The sequence below is a fragment of the Littorina saxatilis genome, unplaced genomic scaffold, assembly GCF_037325665.1.
Source record: "Littorina saxatilis isolate snail1 unplaced genomic scaffold, US_GU_Lsax_2.0 scaffold_419, whole genome shotgun sequence".
Taxonomy (NCBI): domain Eukaryota; kingdom Metazoa; phylum Mollusca; class Gastropoda; order Littorinimorpha; family Littorinidae; genus Littorina; species Littorina saxatilis.
Window position 1 is genome coordinate 40,439 of NW_027129707.1, and position 11,526 is coordinate 51,964.

The following is an 11,526-nucleotide window of genomic DNA, read 5'->3' on the forward strand; positions in this document are numbered from 1 at the left end:
ACAGCTGATTTGGGACACGATCTACCTTGAGTCGGGAGATTTGCTATGAACATTGACTAAATTTCCACTTTTTACATCAGCGACTGTACAAATTTGGCTTGTACATCTTCCTGTCGCTGATTTTAATCGGTTTGGATCATCCAACAGGTAAGAGCAAGATTCATCCGTTGTGTGCGTGTAGTTTGTGTGTCCCACGGTGTGTGTGTTCGTTTGTGCGCCTCGGTGTGTGAGTGTGTGTCAGATTATATTGCAATAATACATTTGTTAGAAAGTGAGAGCAAGGGTAGATCTAGATCTATGGGCCAGGCAGTACTGTCTGAGTGTCTCCGAAGCCGTGTTCAGTGTCATAGGAAAATAGGCCTACGAGCCATTGTGTAGTGGTGACGATGAAAGTTACAGTTGTTGTTTTTCTGACAGTGACATTGACAATGTCAATGCATCAATGATTATGCACAGCAGCATCGGTTTCTTCGGAACTGTGCACTGTTGACTGAATTTCCCACGGTGGAGCAATGAACAGTAGACACTAAAACAAAGCTAATCTAATGCATTGAAGCATCGCTGTAGATCTATCTCATTCAACTAACAATATAATGCAGTGAATGGCAAATCTATCTCTGAATGAACTGTTGTGTATCCTTATTTGCTGTAAATGTCCTGGCTCACACTGCACTCCCAACATTAGAAGTATGTTTTCTAAGCTGAATGCATGTATAATTTGATATAGTAAGTGTGTAAAGCCAAGAGTAACACTAACTGGCCCAAAACAATTTTTGTGTGTATACAAATGAAGAAAGAAACTGACTTCACTTGAATCACTGCCACTGAAAGTGTGTCTATTGTGTATTTTTAGAAGGGTTATTCAACAATGACTTATTTTTCTGTTTAAATACTTGATATTTACTCTGCATGAACTGAGTCAGAGGTAAATGCTGCTGTATAAACTATGATTGTGAAAGAGGGGATAAAAGAATCAATGAGCGAGTGGTTTAATTATAATACAGTTATTATTTATTGTTAATTAATTATTTTATGGTGTGTTTTTTCAGGCCTCCTAAGAAACCAGAGATGATGTGTGATGAAGTGTTCATACAGCTCTTGCATTCAGATATATAATATATGGATTCTGGAGAGGATTCAGACTGAGTGGACATGCTGCTTTACAGACTACCATGAAGTTAGAGTAAGTCACACATTTCTGTACCACTACCAAGTGTTGACATAGCTGAATGTATCTATCTAGATTGTAAGTGCATCTAATGTGAAACGCAGATCTCTTTACAACACAACGTACAAAAGTCTGCCAAAAACATCTACACAGCTTCAAACTACTATCACCAGTGCCAATTTACATATCATAAATCAATTTTTAATAAGCTTGTGCCTATTAAATTGTTATTGTAAAATTGATTTATGATATGTAAATTGGCACTGGTGATAGTAGTTTGAAGCTGTGTAGATGTTTTTGGCAGACTTTTGTACGTTGTGTTGTAAAGAGATCTGCGTTTCACATTAGATGCACTTACAATATAGATAGATACATTCAGCTATGTCCACACTAGTTACATCTGAATCTGAGAGTAGTGGCAGGAGATGCAAGTTTATTGACACAAAACCATTACGGCTTTGTATAAAATAAATTCTTACATCTGTATGTATCCTTGCATTGTACAATTTGTACTATTTATACAAAATGGTACATAAAGCTTGGTTTTAGTTCTCTTTCTCTTTCTCTTCTCAAATCCTTTGCCACTATTCTTAGGCCAAAAAAAAAAAATTGTCTGTTTAGGGTAACATGACCAAAAAAAGTAGGGTCGGTAGGTAGGTAATTTTTGTTTTTTTGTTTTTTTTGTTTTTGTTTGTAAATGTTGGCTGAACATTCACTTCTTATATTTGATGAATACATGTTTCAAAACTAACGTATAAATAAAACAGAGAGAAAGGGAGAGAAAGAAACGCCAAATGTCTCTTTTTAGCATTTTTACCTCTTTTTTTTTTCTTTTTTTTTTTTTGAAATAAAAAAAAAGTTTTTGGGTCGGCGCCAAATCGATAGGGTCGGTCGGGTTACCCTAAACAGACAATTTTTTTTTTTTGGCCTTAAAGTAAATTACACAGTGTGAATGAACTAATGCAGCACAGGAAAGTAAAACAAAATTGCAAGATAAAATGAAATCATTACTAATTTACTGGAATTATTTTAAAGGCACATACAGTTATTCTTCCCTTGGCTCACCAGGCTTTTACATGGAATAAGAATGAATCTGTTCACTCGGATACTTCTACATTCAACACCCTGGCTTCTTCCTGCTCAGAGTTAGATTTTGTTGTGGAAACCACTCTCAGATTAACAAAAATGTTACTTCTTTACTTCTGCGAGTGACTTTTGAGAAATTCGTTCATAAACAAAATTCAACTATGCACATGAAGCAGTCACTGACTGTCAGGGTGTCAATATTTTATGTGTCTGGGTGAAGTTATGTTCCTATCCCATGTACAACTGGCCAGATCTGAAATGGCCAAAATCAATGGGATCAACACACATCCCCAGAATCTTCATCACTGGAAAATGTGGTGGGTTGAATGTATTTTAATAAAAAGGCTGACAGGCGAGTGCTTTGGATCCTGAAAGTTCTGTTTTGGACTGAAATCGAGACACATTTCCCAATGAAACTCAAACTGTATAGTGTTGATGCTGAAGAGCGAAAGTGTGTGGGTTGAGGGCACACTTGTTTTTGACTAAAATCGAGAAACATTTCTGCCGAGCACAAAGTTCATACACGCACAGATTTTTTAATAGTTTAGATTACAATATCACACACACCATCAGCGATCCCAATGGTCATGTGAAGAGCAAGTGCTTCCTCCCCCCCCCCCCCCCCCAACACACACACACTGCTCAACACGTACACACCTTCTCCCCCCCAACACACACCCTCCACTCGCTAACCAAAACCCATCCCCGTGAATACTGAAGGTGCTCAGTTGTTTTCTTTATTTTTCAGGAAGGACCGCTACATTAAGGGAAGGCTGTTTGCACCTTGGTTCCTGGGTTCGCTGGGGACGATGATCAAATTCAGAGTACCATCACAATTCTGTGCTTTTCCATCTGATTCGGCTGAGAATGCTTGCAGAGGTTTCTACACTACCCGTCATAAAAAGTAGGCAGATGCGTTTGAGGGCAGATCTTACTGATGAGGCTGTTGATTGAAAAACCAAGTATATGACTGAAAAGGCCATTAATTTCCCTACTTTATTCAGAAACAAAATTGGGTTTTCATGACGTAGTGTCTATGCAGTGAAACCTGCAACACAGACACCCCCCCCTCCCACAAATCAAATTCACAAAATCAAGCTTCCCGTGTTAAAATCAACAACACAAATCAGAACAACTAAACCGAAACATGTTTTGCATGTCATTAGACAGAACAATCAAATCTTTATCCAAAACAGTCCGTTTTGTTCACATATATATTGTCTAACATTAACGCTATGGCATGCTGAGCGTGTAGTTGTCAATCCTCTCAGTTTTTGAAGTCGTTTTAGCGGGTAATGAGACCAAAAATGGTACATTTCAGAACTCCTCAACGCATTGTCTTAAAACTGTCAGTGATTTGTGCTAACACACGTCGTTAAGTACAAAAATGAGACCAAAAAATGGTACATTTCAGTAACTCCTCAACGCATTGTCTTAAAACTTGTCAGTGATTTGGGCTAACACATGTCGTTAAGTACACACGGAATCTCAAGTCATGTGAGATATTAGTTCTGCTGTTGCGCGACATGCCAGAACGAATTTTAAAAATAAAAATGTACCCTGTCCAATGAACTGAATTTGTAAAAAAAATTAGCATGCATTAAGAAAAATAAAAGATTCAATTTACCTTTAATTTCATACATTTTCAACTATGACTGTTCACAGCGCACTTGTACGCACACACACATTCTTGGAAAATGCTCTTTCAAGAGCCATGATCAGTTAAGCGTGTCAGCCGTGAGCTTTTCTAGGCGTAGGCCTACATTTGCGCTCAGCGCTCTGAATGAGGCAAAATATTAATGTTCGCGTTGAAATCCTCATACCGCCAATGTCTGATAAAATATGTACATGAAATTTAATTGTGTGGCGCATCTGTTATTGTTCTTGAAGATAACAACAAATTAATTGTTTTTCAATGAGTCAGCGAAGACCTACCATCAATTTAAGAACTCTTTCTGGCATGTCAATTAACAGCAGACTAATGTCTCAAATGACTTTAAAATCCGTATGAACCCGGTTTTTGTCTCATTACCCACTAAAACTGCCTTTTACAGCTTCTCAGAGGAATGACACCTACACAAATCAACATGCCTTAATGTCAGTGTTAGACCAGATATGTGAACAAAACTGACTGATTTGGATGCAGATTTGATTGTTTTTTCTATTGACGTGCAGAAGATGTTTTGTTTTGGCAGTTCTGATTTTTTGTCAATTTTAACGCGGGAACATTGATTTTGCGAGTTTGATTTTGCAGGGTGTCTGTGTTGTATGTTCCACTGTATAAACACTATGTCATATAAACCCAATCTGCTTTCTGAATAGGTTTGGGGAATGAATGGCTTTTTTCAGTCATATACAGGATAAACCAAAAAATGTAACACTAAAACAATGCTAATAACTTCTACATCTGTTGACCGAATCACTTTATTTTTAAGGTACATAAACCGCAGCCAGTGCATGACCCTTCCACAAAGTGGACATTTTGTAGATCAAATGTAACTGGTCAAATGGTCTGACTTTTGTGCTCTATTTCAAAAAATAAATTCCAAATTCGGCGGTCGATTCACTAAAACGAAGTTTGACCATGAATGGTATCAATACTTACTTAATTTAAACCCTCCAGACTTTTAGCTTTTATATTATCTGAATGTCTGAGTACACACCCCCTAGATCATCGGTGACCTGAAGAAAGCAGTTATATACTCATAGACAGACGCGTGTGAAGCATGTTTAAATGTGGAGTACGCTCATTTTAAAAAAAAATACACCAAGTTTGTTTGAGAATACTCCAAGTCCAAAACAGGGATTCCCAAGTCTGAATGTTGATTAAGGTATACTTTTGTGATTCGAATTGCCCCGAATGTTACAATCTTGAGCGCTTAGATCGGGCAAGTTTGGCTACCGCTCAATTTTAAAACCCGTACCGTTGAGTCGATCCCCAAAATTGGGAACTTAATTTAAAATTGCACAAAAGTCAGCCTATTTGATCTTCAAAATTGTCACTTTGTAGAAGGGTCATGCATAGGCTGAAGTTTATGTCCACAAATGTAGGTTATTAACTTGTTGTGGGTTGCATTGTTTTTGGGTCAACCTGTATTTGGTTTTTTTAATAAACGGCCTCATCATAAAGATTTGCCCTCAAACGGATGACGAGTATTATAGTTGGCTCAGTGGCTAAAGAAACATTCTACAGGATGAATAAACAAACAAACAAATCTCATGATTCTCTGTGTTTTAATGTGTGTGTGTGTGTGTGTGTGTGTGTGTTTTGGGGAGTTTGTTTTGGTTTTTAGTGAGAGGATGGCTGGTGGTTTGGATGAGGTGAAAAGCTGAGTGAACTGTGATTGTGGATAATTAAATTGTTGTTGCTGCTGTCAGTTTCAAGGCACCGTTCTTCTTGCAAACGCCAAGTTTGGCTTACTATTTTATATCTGCATGGGCTCTTACATGAGGTTAGGCCATCTATACACTTTGATACATACCAAACATTTACATTCTGACTGGGTCATGTGCAAAGTTGGAATGTTTGAATGAATACATTTTGCGGATTGATGCCAGTAGAAGTTAAACAAATTAATTGATCAAACATTCCAACACTTCAAAGTAAACACACGTGTTTTTGACAGCTGGTATATGTTAAAGTGGAGGGATGGTTTTATTCCACGTGAAGCCTGCATGCCACATCTGAGACGTTGAGCGAAATCGTTTACACAAAATATGCAATCATTGTTTATCATCATTTAAATTAAAACGTTCATACACAATGACACAACAAATGTTGTCGGAAACTCAAAAGAACACATGAAAGAATAAAAGATGATCAATGCAGCAAAACGCGCCACTTGTACAGAGTGGGTTACAATTTCATTCTTTGTTTAATTTAGCCTTCACATTTCCCTTATCATATCTTATATTTTTACATCGTTCTGTTCTTGTCAGCTTGAAATGTTTGCAGTTTTTACTCACGAAACAGGTTAGTCTTCTGAAGTCAGTGCAACATCAAAGCTAAAATTTCACACATGAGATGCATTTTGATGATCAGCTCTACCATACCGAAGCAATGCATTTAAACTGGCGCAGATTAATTTTCAAATGATGTTCAAGCAACAGCTAGCTTCCTTATAGACAGAGTGTCTAAGTTACAAAATATAGTCATCTCAGTATCCAACTTCATTACCTCTGTTTCTTTGCTTGCTTAGAAGAACTTCTCAGAGTGTTTGCGGCATTCATCAAACAAGATCATACACATTAAAATATTGTCACTTCCTACTCATTGAATAATGTATTCATTGTATCTAATTATTCATGTTAAAGACCAGCACAAAATTGCAATCATTTAAATATGTCACTGACATAAAGTATTCTACCCGATCTGGAAAAAAGGAAGAAAATCATAAGTGCATGATTCAAATCACTGATGATGTCTTGTAATTCGGTAGTGTTTCCAGTTAATCTTTTCTCTTTACATCTCACAATTCTTTTACTAGTTTATTTTGTAAGTAGAACACCAGGCCAAAACATTGTTGGCTACTTTTGTATGACATCACACATTTTCAAGGATTTGCTTGCTAACTTGCTTGTTTCTTAATTTGTTTAATGATCGCTCCAAATTACATTCCTTCCTTTATCTGGCACTCTTGTTCTCAACTTTGTCCCTCCCTCTTAGCGGTTTAGAGAGAGAGGGAGAGAGTGAGTGTGTGTGTGTGTGTGTGTGTGTGTTAGTGTGTGCGTATGCCCCTGTGTGTGTGTGTGTGAGAGAGAGAGAGAGATAGAGACTGAGAGAAAGAAAGAGAGAGAGTTGATCTATTGTCTTGATTCCCTCATTCAATTTTCTTTTGTTGTATAGTGTAGAACTTAGACAGCTTCGTGACATACCTGTGGTGCGGTTTTATGGTCGTTTAACTCTCCATCGGTGAACCATGCAATTATTTCTCTTCAACGATTACTCGGTCTCTACTGACAACTCTAAACTCCACAAAACACGACTTTTTTCAGTTCAGAAATGTCAGTTTCGCTCCCATAAATTGAAACACAAACTTAAATACATCCATACATCATTGTCTGTTACAAAGTTCCAGCTTTGCTTTAAAATGCACAATCAGTATGAGGGACACGGACCTTTTCCCAGTACATACCGACTGAGCCATCACTCAAATCTTCGACGACACTGACTCAGCCTATATGCTGCGTACATCTCCCCGGTCGGGCAGTTTTAGCTCTCGTAATGTGCAGAAGAACTGAGAGAAACATTTGCGTTCTGCCTATGTTTGTCTTGTTTGCTCGCCAAAATAATATTGCATCGATCAACCACTCAAGTTCGCACTGTTACCATGCTCCCAATCCCATGCTGGTTTGTTTACCACTTTCGAAGGTGAAGAGTTCACCGCGCCTGCGCAGTGACGGGGATTCCCCGTGACGTCACCTGAAAGTTATGACCTACTCTTTTTGTTGGTAACTAAGTAGTCTCGACCAAGTTCGCTCTCATGCATTGCAGACTGACTAAATCTGTAGTTACGAACTGCTTAGTTCGAACCTACGTTTAGTTGCTAACTATAATAGTCTCCATTCATGCATTCCACTACTGATAGACCTTTTTCGTATAACCTTTGCCCCCAGCGTTTCGACCAATCAGATTTTAGGGCACGGCAGCCTCTCTCTGATAACCGGAAATAAGGGGCAATAGGTGCCTGGCCTGAAATACCTCTTTCACTGTCGGTGCTCGAAGTACTATTGCCAGAGGATTACTTTGAGAAATTCTGCAAGAAAACGGATTATCTTGTTCAAAATCATGAACTAAAAGTCAAGGACATGCATGAAGGTATGGTTTGAAACGGCTATTGGTGGTATATGGACGAAAGACTTGGCGAACTTCCCCTGCATAAGCGAAGCAGAGGTGATCGACCACAGATCTACAGTACAGATCTCTGGATCAACTTTTTTACTGATACTACTGCGTCGACGTTCGACAAGTTATACGACGCATCCAGCGCAAAGAATGCAAAACCTTGGGGTAAACGATAGACATACTGTGTGCATAAAATGTCTTTCTGCATGGCACAACAGCCAGTAAGCAACTGTAGTGATCAGACTCAGAGCGAGTGTGCTGACGTCAATGAAGCAGACTCGCAACGAAGTGTATGCTGTTGTGGGGGGACGCTGACCGGACAGGCACTTGGAGCCTACTGCGAGTGTATTGCTGGGTAAGTGTTGTTGGCCTTGTATGTTTTGTGGGATTAACTTGATGGCTGCGTTACTTGGAATCTTACACAATCAGTTTTCATACTCAGTCATATAATGCATGGTACACAAAGTGACAAACACACACAGAGATTCATAATTCTCTACTAAAAATGTCTGCATGCAAAAGCTTTCATTTTTGACAAAGTCATGAGCAGCATGTTAATGTAATTTCAATCAGTATCTCCAGGAGACCATGCCATGTTGGCTAGGCATGTTCAATAGAATCATGTACCAGGTACCTGAGTGCGGAGTTTTATTTAATGTGTACGTACACATGTGTTTGTGAATCCTCTTGTCAATGAAGGTTATCACTGCAGTAAGATCAAATTCCATTCTGAGCCGGTATATATTTTATATAGATATCAACAGCATGCGCGTACAAGCTCTCTGTAGGAATTTCTAGGAAAGATAAAGTTAATTGTTATTAACAGGCTAAGGAAAATCAAGATGACACAAACGGAATTTGAATGTGTGTTGTTGTTTTTACCCAGAAAGGACAGTCTTGCAACCATGTAGCCGCCACCCTTTTTGCTGCTTCACACTACATGGCTGAAGGAATCGACACTGTGCCAGCAGACAAAACTTGTACACACTACAAATGTATGTGGAAGGGCCATGCTGCCATGAAAACTGCACCAGCTGCTCTCGATGACATACAAATTGTTAAGTAAGTGTGTATAATAATTAATATTAAGGAAATTAGGGTTGCATTACCTAGAGGTTTACATCAGAGTGTGATCTATTTTTTTCAGAACATAAGTCTCAAAGTTAAAATATAGAGCTTGTTAACTACAACAGCTACAAGACTGGGGAAAGAGAAACAGTGATATTTATAAAGTGCATTATCAACAAGCTATGCATTTTACATTTAGTCAAGAGACCAGGGCGGTGGTGTATGTTTGTGTGTAGAGCAATTTCTGGAAAACTACAACATTATGTTTAGGTTAAAAACAAACCAGCCTTGAAACAGTGAAAGTGGCAAGTATTTTACTCGCCATAGTTAGTAGAAGCATGCAACTGGTGAGTAGAAGTGTTCATCTACTCGCCAAATGCGAGTGAAGATGCTGAATCAAATTGTTGGTTTGGTTCGTAAAATTTGCTCTCTGGCTGGTACATTTTCAGAATCATAATGTTTTGACTTTCAGGGCTACAAGCTTAGAAAGTTAAACAGATTTGTTTTAAACACAGGGAAGCGTGGGACAGTTTTGCTACTGCGCTATGCTGGGTTGCCATTTACCTTATTCGACGTGAATGCTGGTTTTCAGCTAAGCATTGTCCTTGTGAAATGTACTGCGTTCAGTATCGTTATACATGTTTGACAGACTGGCGCAACTTGTTTTAGCATTTGTACCCAGCATAAGATTTGCTTTAGTGTCAAGTAAAAAAAAATTATTTCATTTTCAGGTATGCTTCAAGACAAGACAAGTTTCCCCGGACGACTCTTCAAGGCCTCAATTTTGACCAAGAAGTCCGGATGCAAGGAAGCGCGACTAAGAGATCTTCAACAACCGGTACCAACCGTTTGAAGGCTGCATATAGTTATGATATACTGAACTAGGGTTTTCAAGGTGTGATATTTTTTTCCAATACCAGTTAATTAAGTTGGTAGCAACAGTTAACTGTTCTGTCAAGTGAAAAATGTATGTAGTTTCAATATGGACAGGTAAAATCAGTACTTTGTTTACAGCGAGGGAGGGTACGTAGTGCTGTCACCTCTGTGTGTGAGTTCCGGTTTAATATTTTAAATGCCTGCAGTTAAGACAGAAGATTGTGGAAGCTGATAAGAACTTGTGTCAGAGGATAGTAAGAAGTGTTTCGGCTTCGTACGGACTATACCATCATCCATGACTTGTGTGTATTATTCGGAGAGCCGAGGACATGTGTTGTGAACAGCGATTCTCAGTGATGAAAGTGTAGTGTGTGTAATGCCGGACTGTATTCTTCTTCAACTTCGGAATGGCAAGGAGGTATTTTGTGAGATGTTTTATGATTTGATATCCATGTACTGATGATTTCATTCAATAGCGAAATGTTTGAAATGTTCATTCGTTTTGTGCCATGTTTGTTGTTCAAGAGCGTGTTGTCACCATCCCTTATGAATATGGACGTGTGTGAATGTTGGTGCAGACATGAGCGTTTGAGCGAGTGAATTTAGAAGCCCTGTGCATGAAAGTCATTACCGGACAACCAAATCAGCAAACATAGAAATTCCTTGTCATACACATCGATCTGATCAAGGTAATAATGTTAGCACTTTTTGACTCACATGCGAAGCAAAAGTGAGTCTATGTACTCACCCGAGTCGTCCGTCCGTCCGTCCGTCCGTCCGGAAAACTTTAACGTTGGATATTTCTTGGACACTATTCAGTCTATCAGTACCAAATTTGGCAAGATGGTGTATGATGACAAGGCCCCAAAAAACATACATATCATCTTGACCTTGCTTCAAGGTCAAGGTCGCAGGGGCCATAAATGTTGTCTAAAAAACAGCTATTTTTCACATTTTTCCCATTTTCTCTGAAGTTTTTGAGATTGAATACCTCACCTACATATGATATATAGGGCAAAGTAAGCCCCATCTTTTGATACCAGTTTGGTTTACCTTGCTTCAAGGTCAAGGTCACAGGAGCTCTTCAAAGTTGGATTGTATACATATTTTGAAGTGACCTTGACCCTGAACTATGGAAGATAACTGTTTCAAACTTAAAAATTATGTGGGGCACATGTTATGCTTTCATCATGAGACACATTTGGTCACATATGATCAAGGTCAAGGTCACTTTGACCCTTATGAAATGTGACCAAAATAAGGTAGTGAACCACTAAAAGTGACCATATCTCATGGTAGAAAGAGCCAATAAGTAGAGGTTACATGCCGAGTCTCAGTGATTATCAAAAATAATGGTCGAAGTTAGCGGATCATGAAAAATGCGAGCTTTAGCGAGCTTTTTCATGACCGCGAACTGAGACCATTATTTTTGATAATCACTGAGACGAGGTGTGTAACCTCTTTATTCCTCCTTTCTTCAGTT

The 11,526-nt window shown here is 38.6% G+C and overlaps 1 long non-coding RNA gene across 1 annotated transcript; it reads left to right on the forward strand.

The window, feature by feature from the left end:
• The first annotated feature begins 7,828 nt into the window (after nucleotides 1–7,828).
• On the forward strand, nucleotides 7,829–10,537 carry LOC138957934 (uncharacterized). The gene is made up of 3 exons (XR_011453233.1): nucleotides 7,829–8,454; nucleotides 8,986–9,161; nucleotides 9,899–10,537. It is a non-coding gene; the product is annotated as an uncharacterized lncRNA (long non-coding RNA).
• Nucleotides 10,538–11,526: the final 989 nt, after the last annotated feature.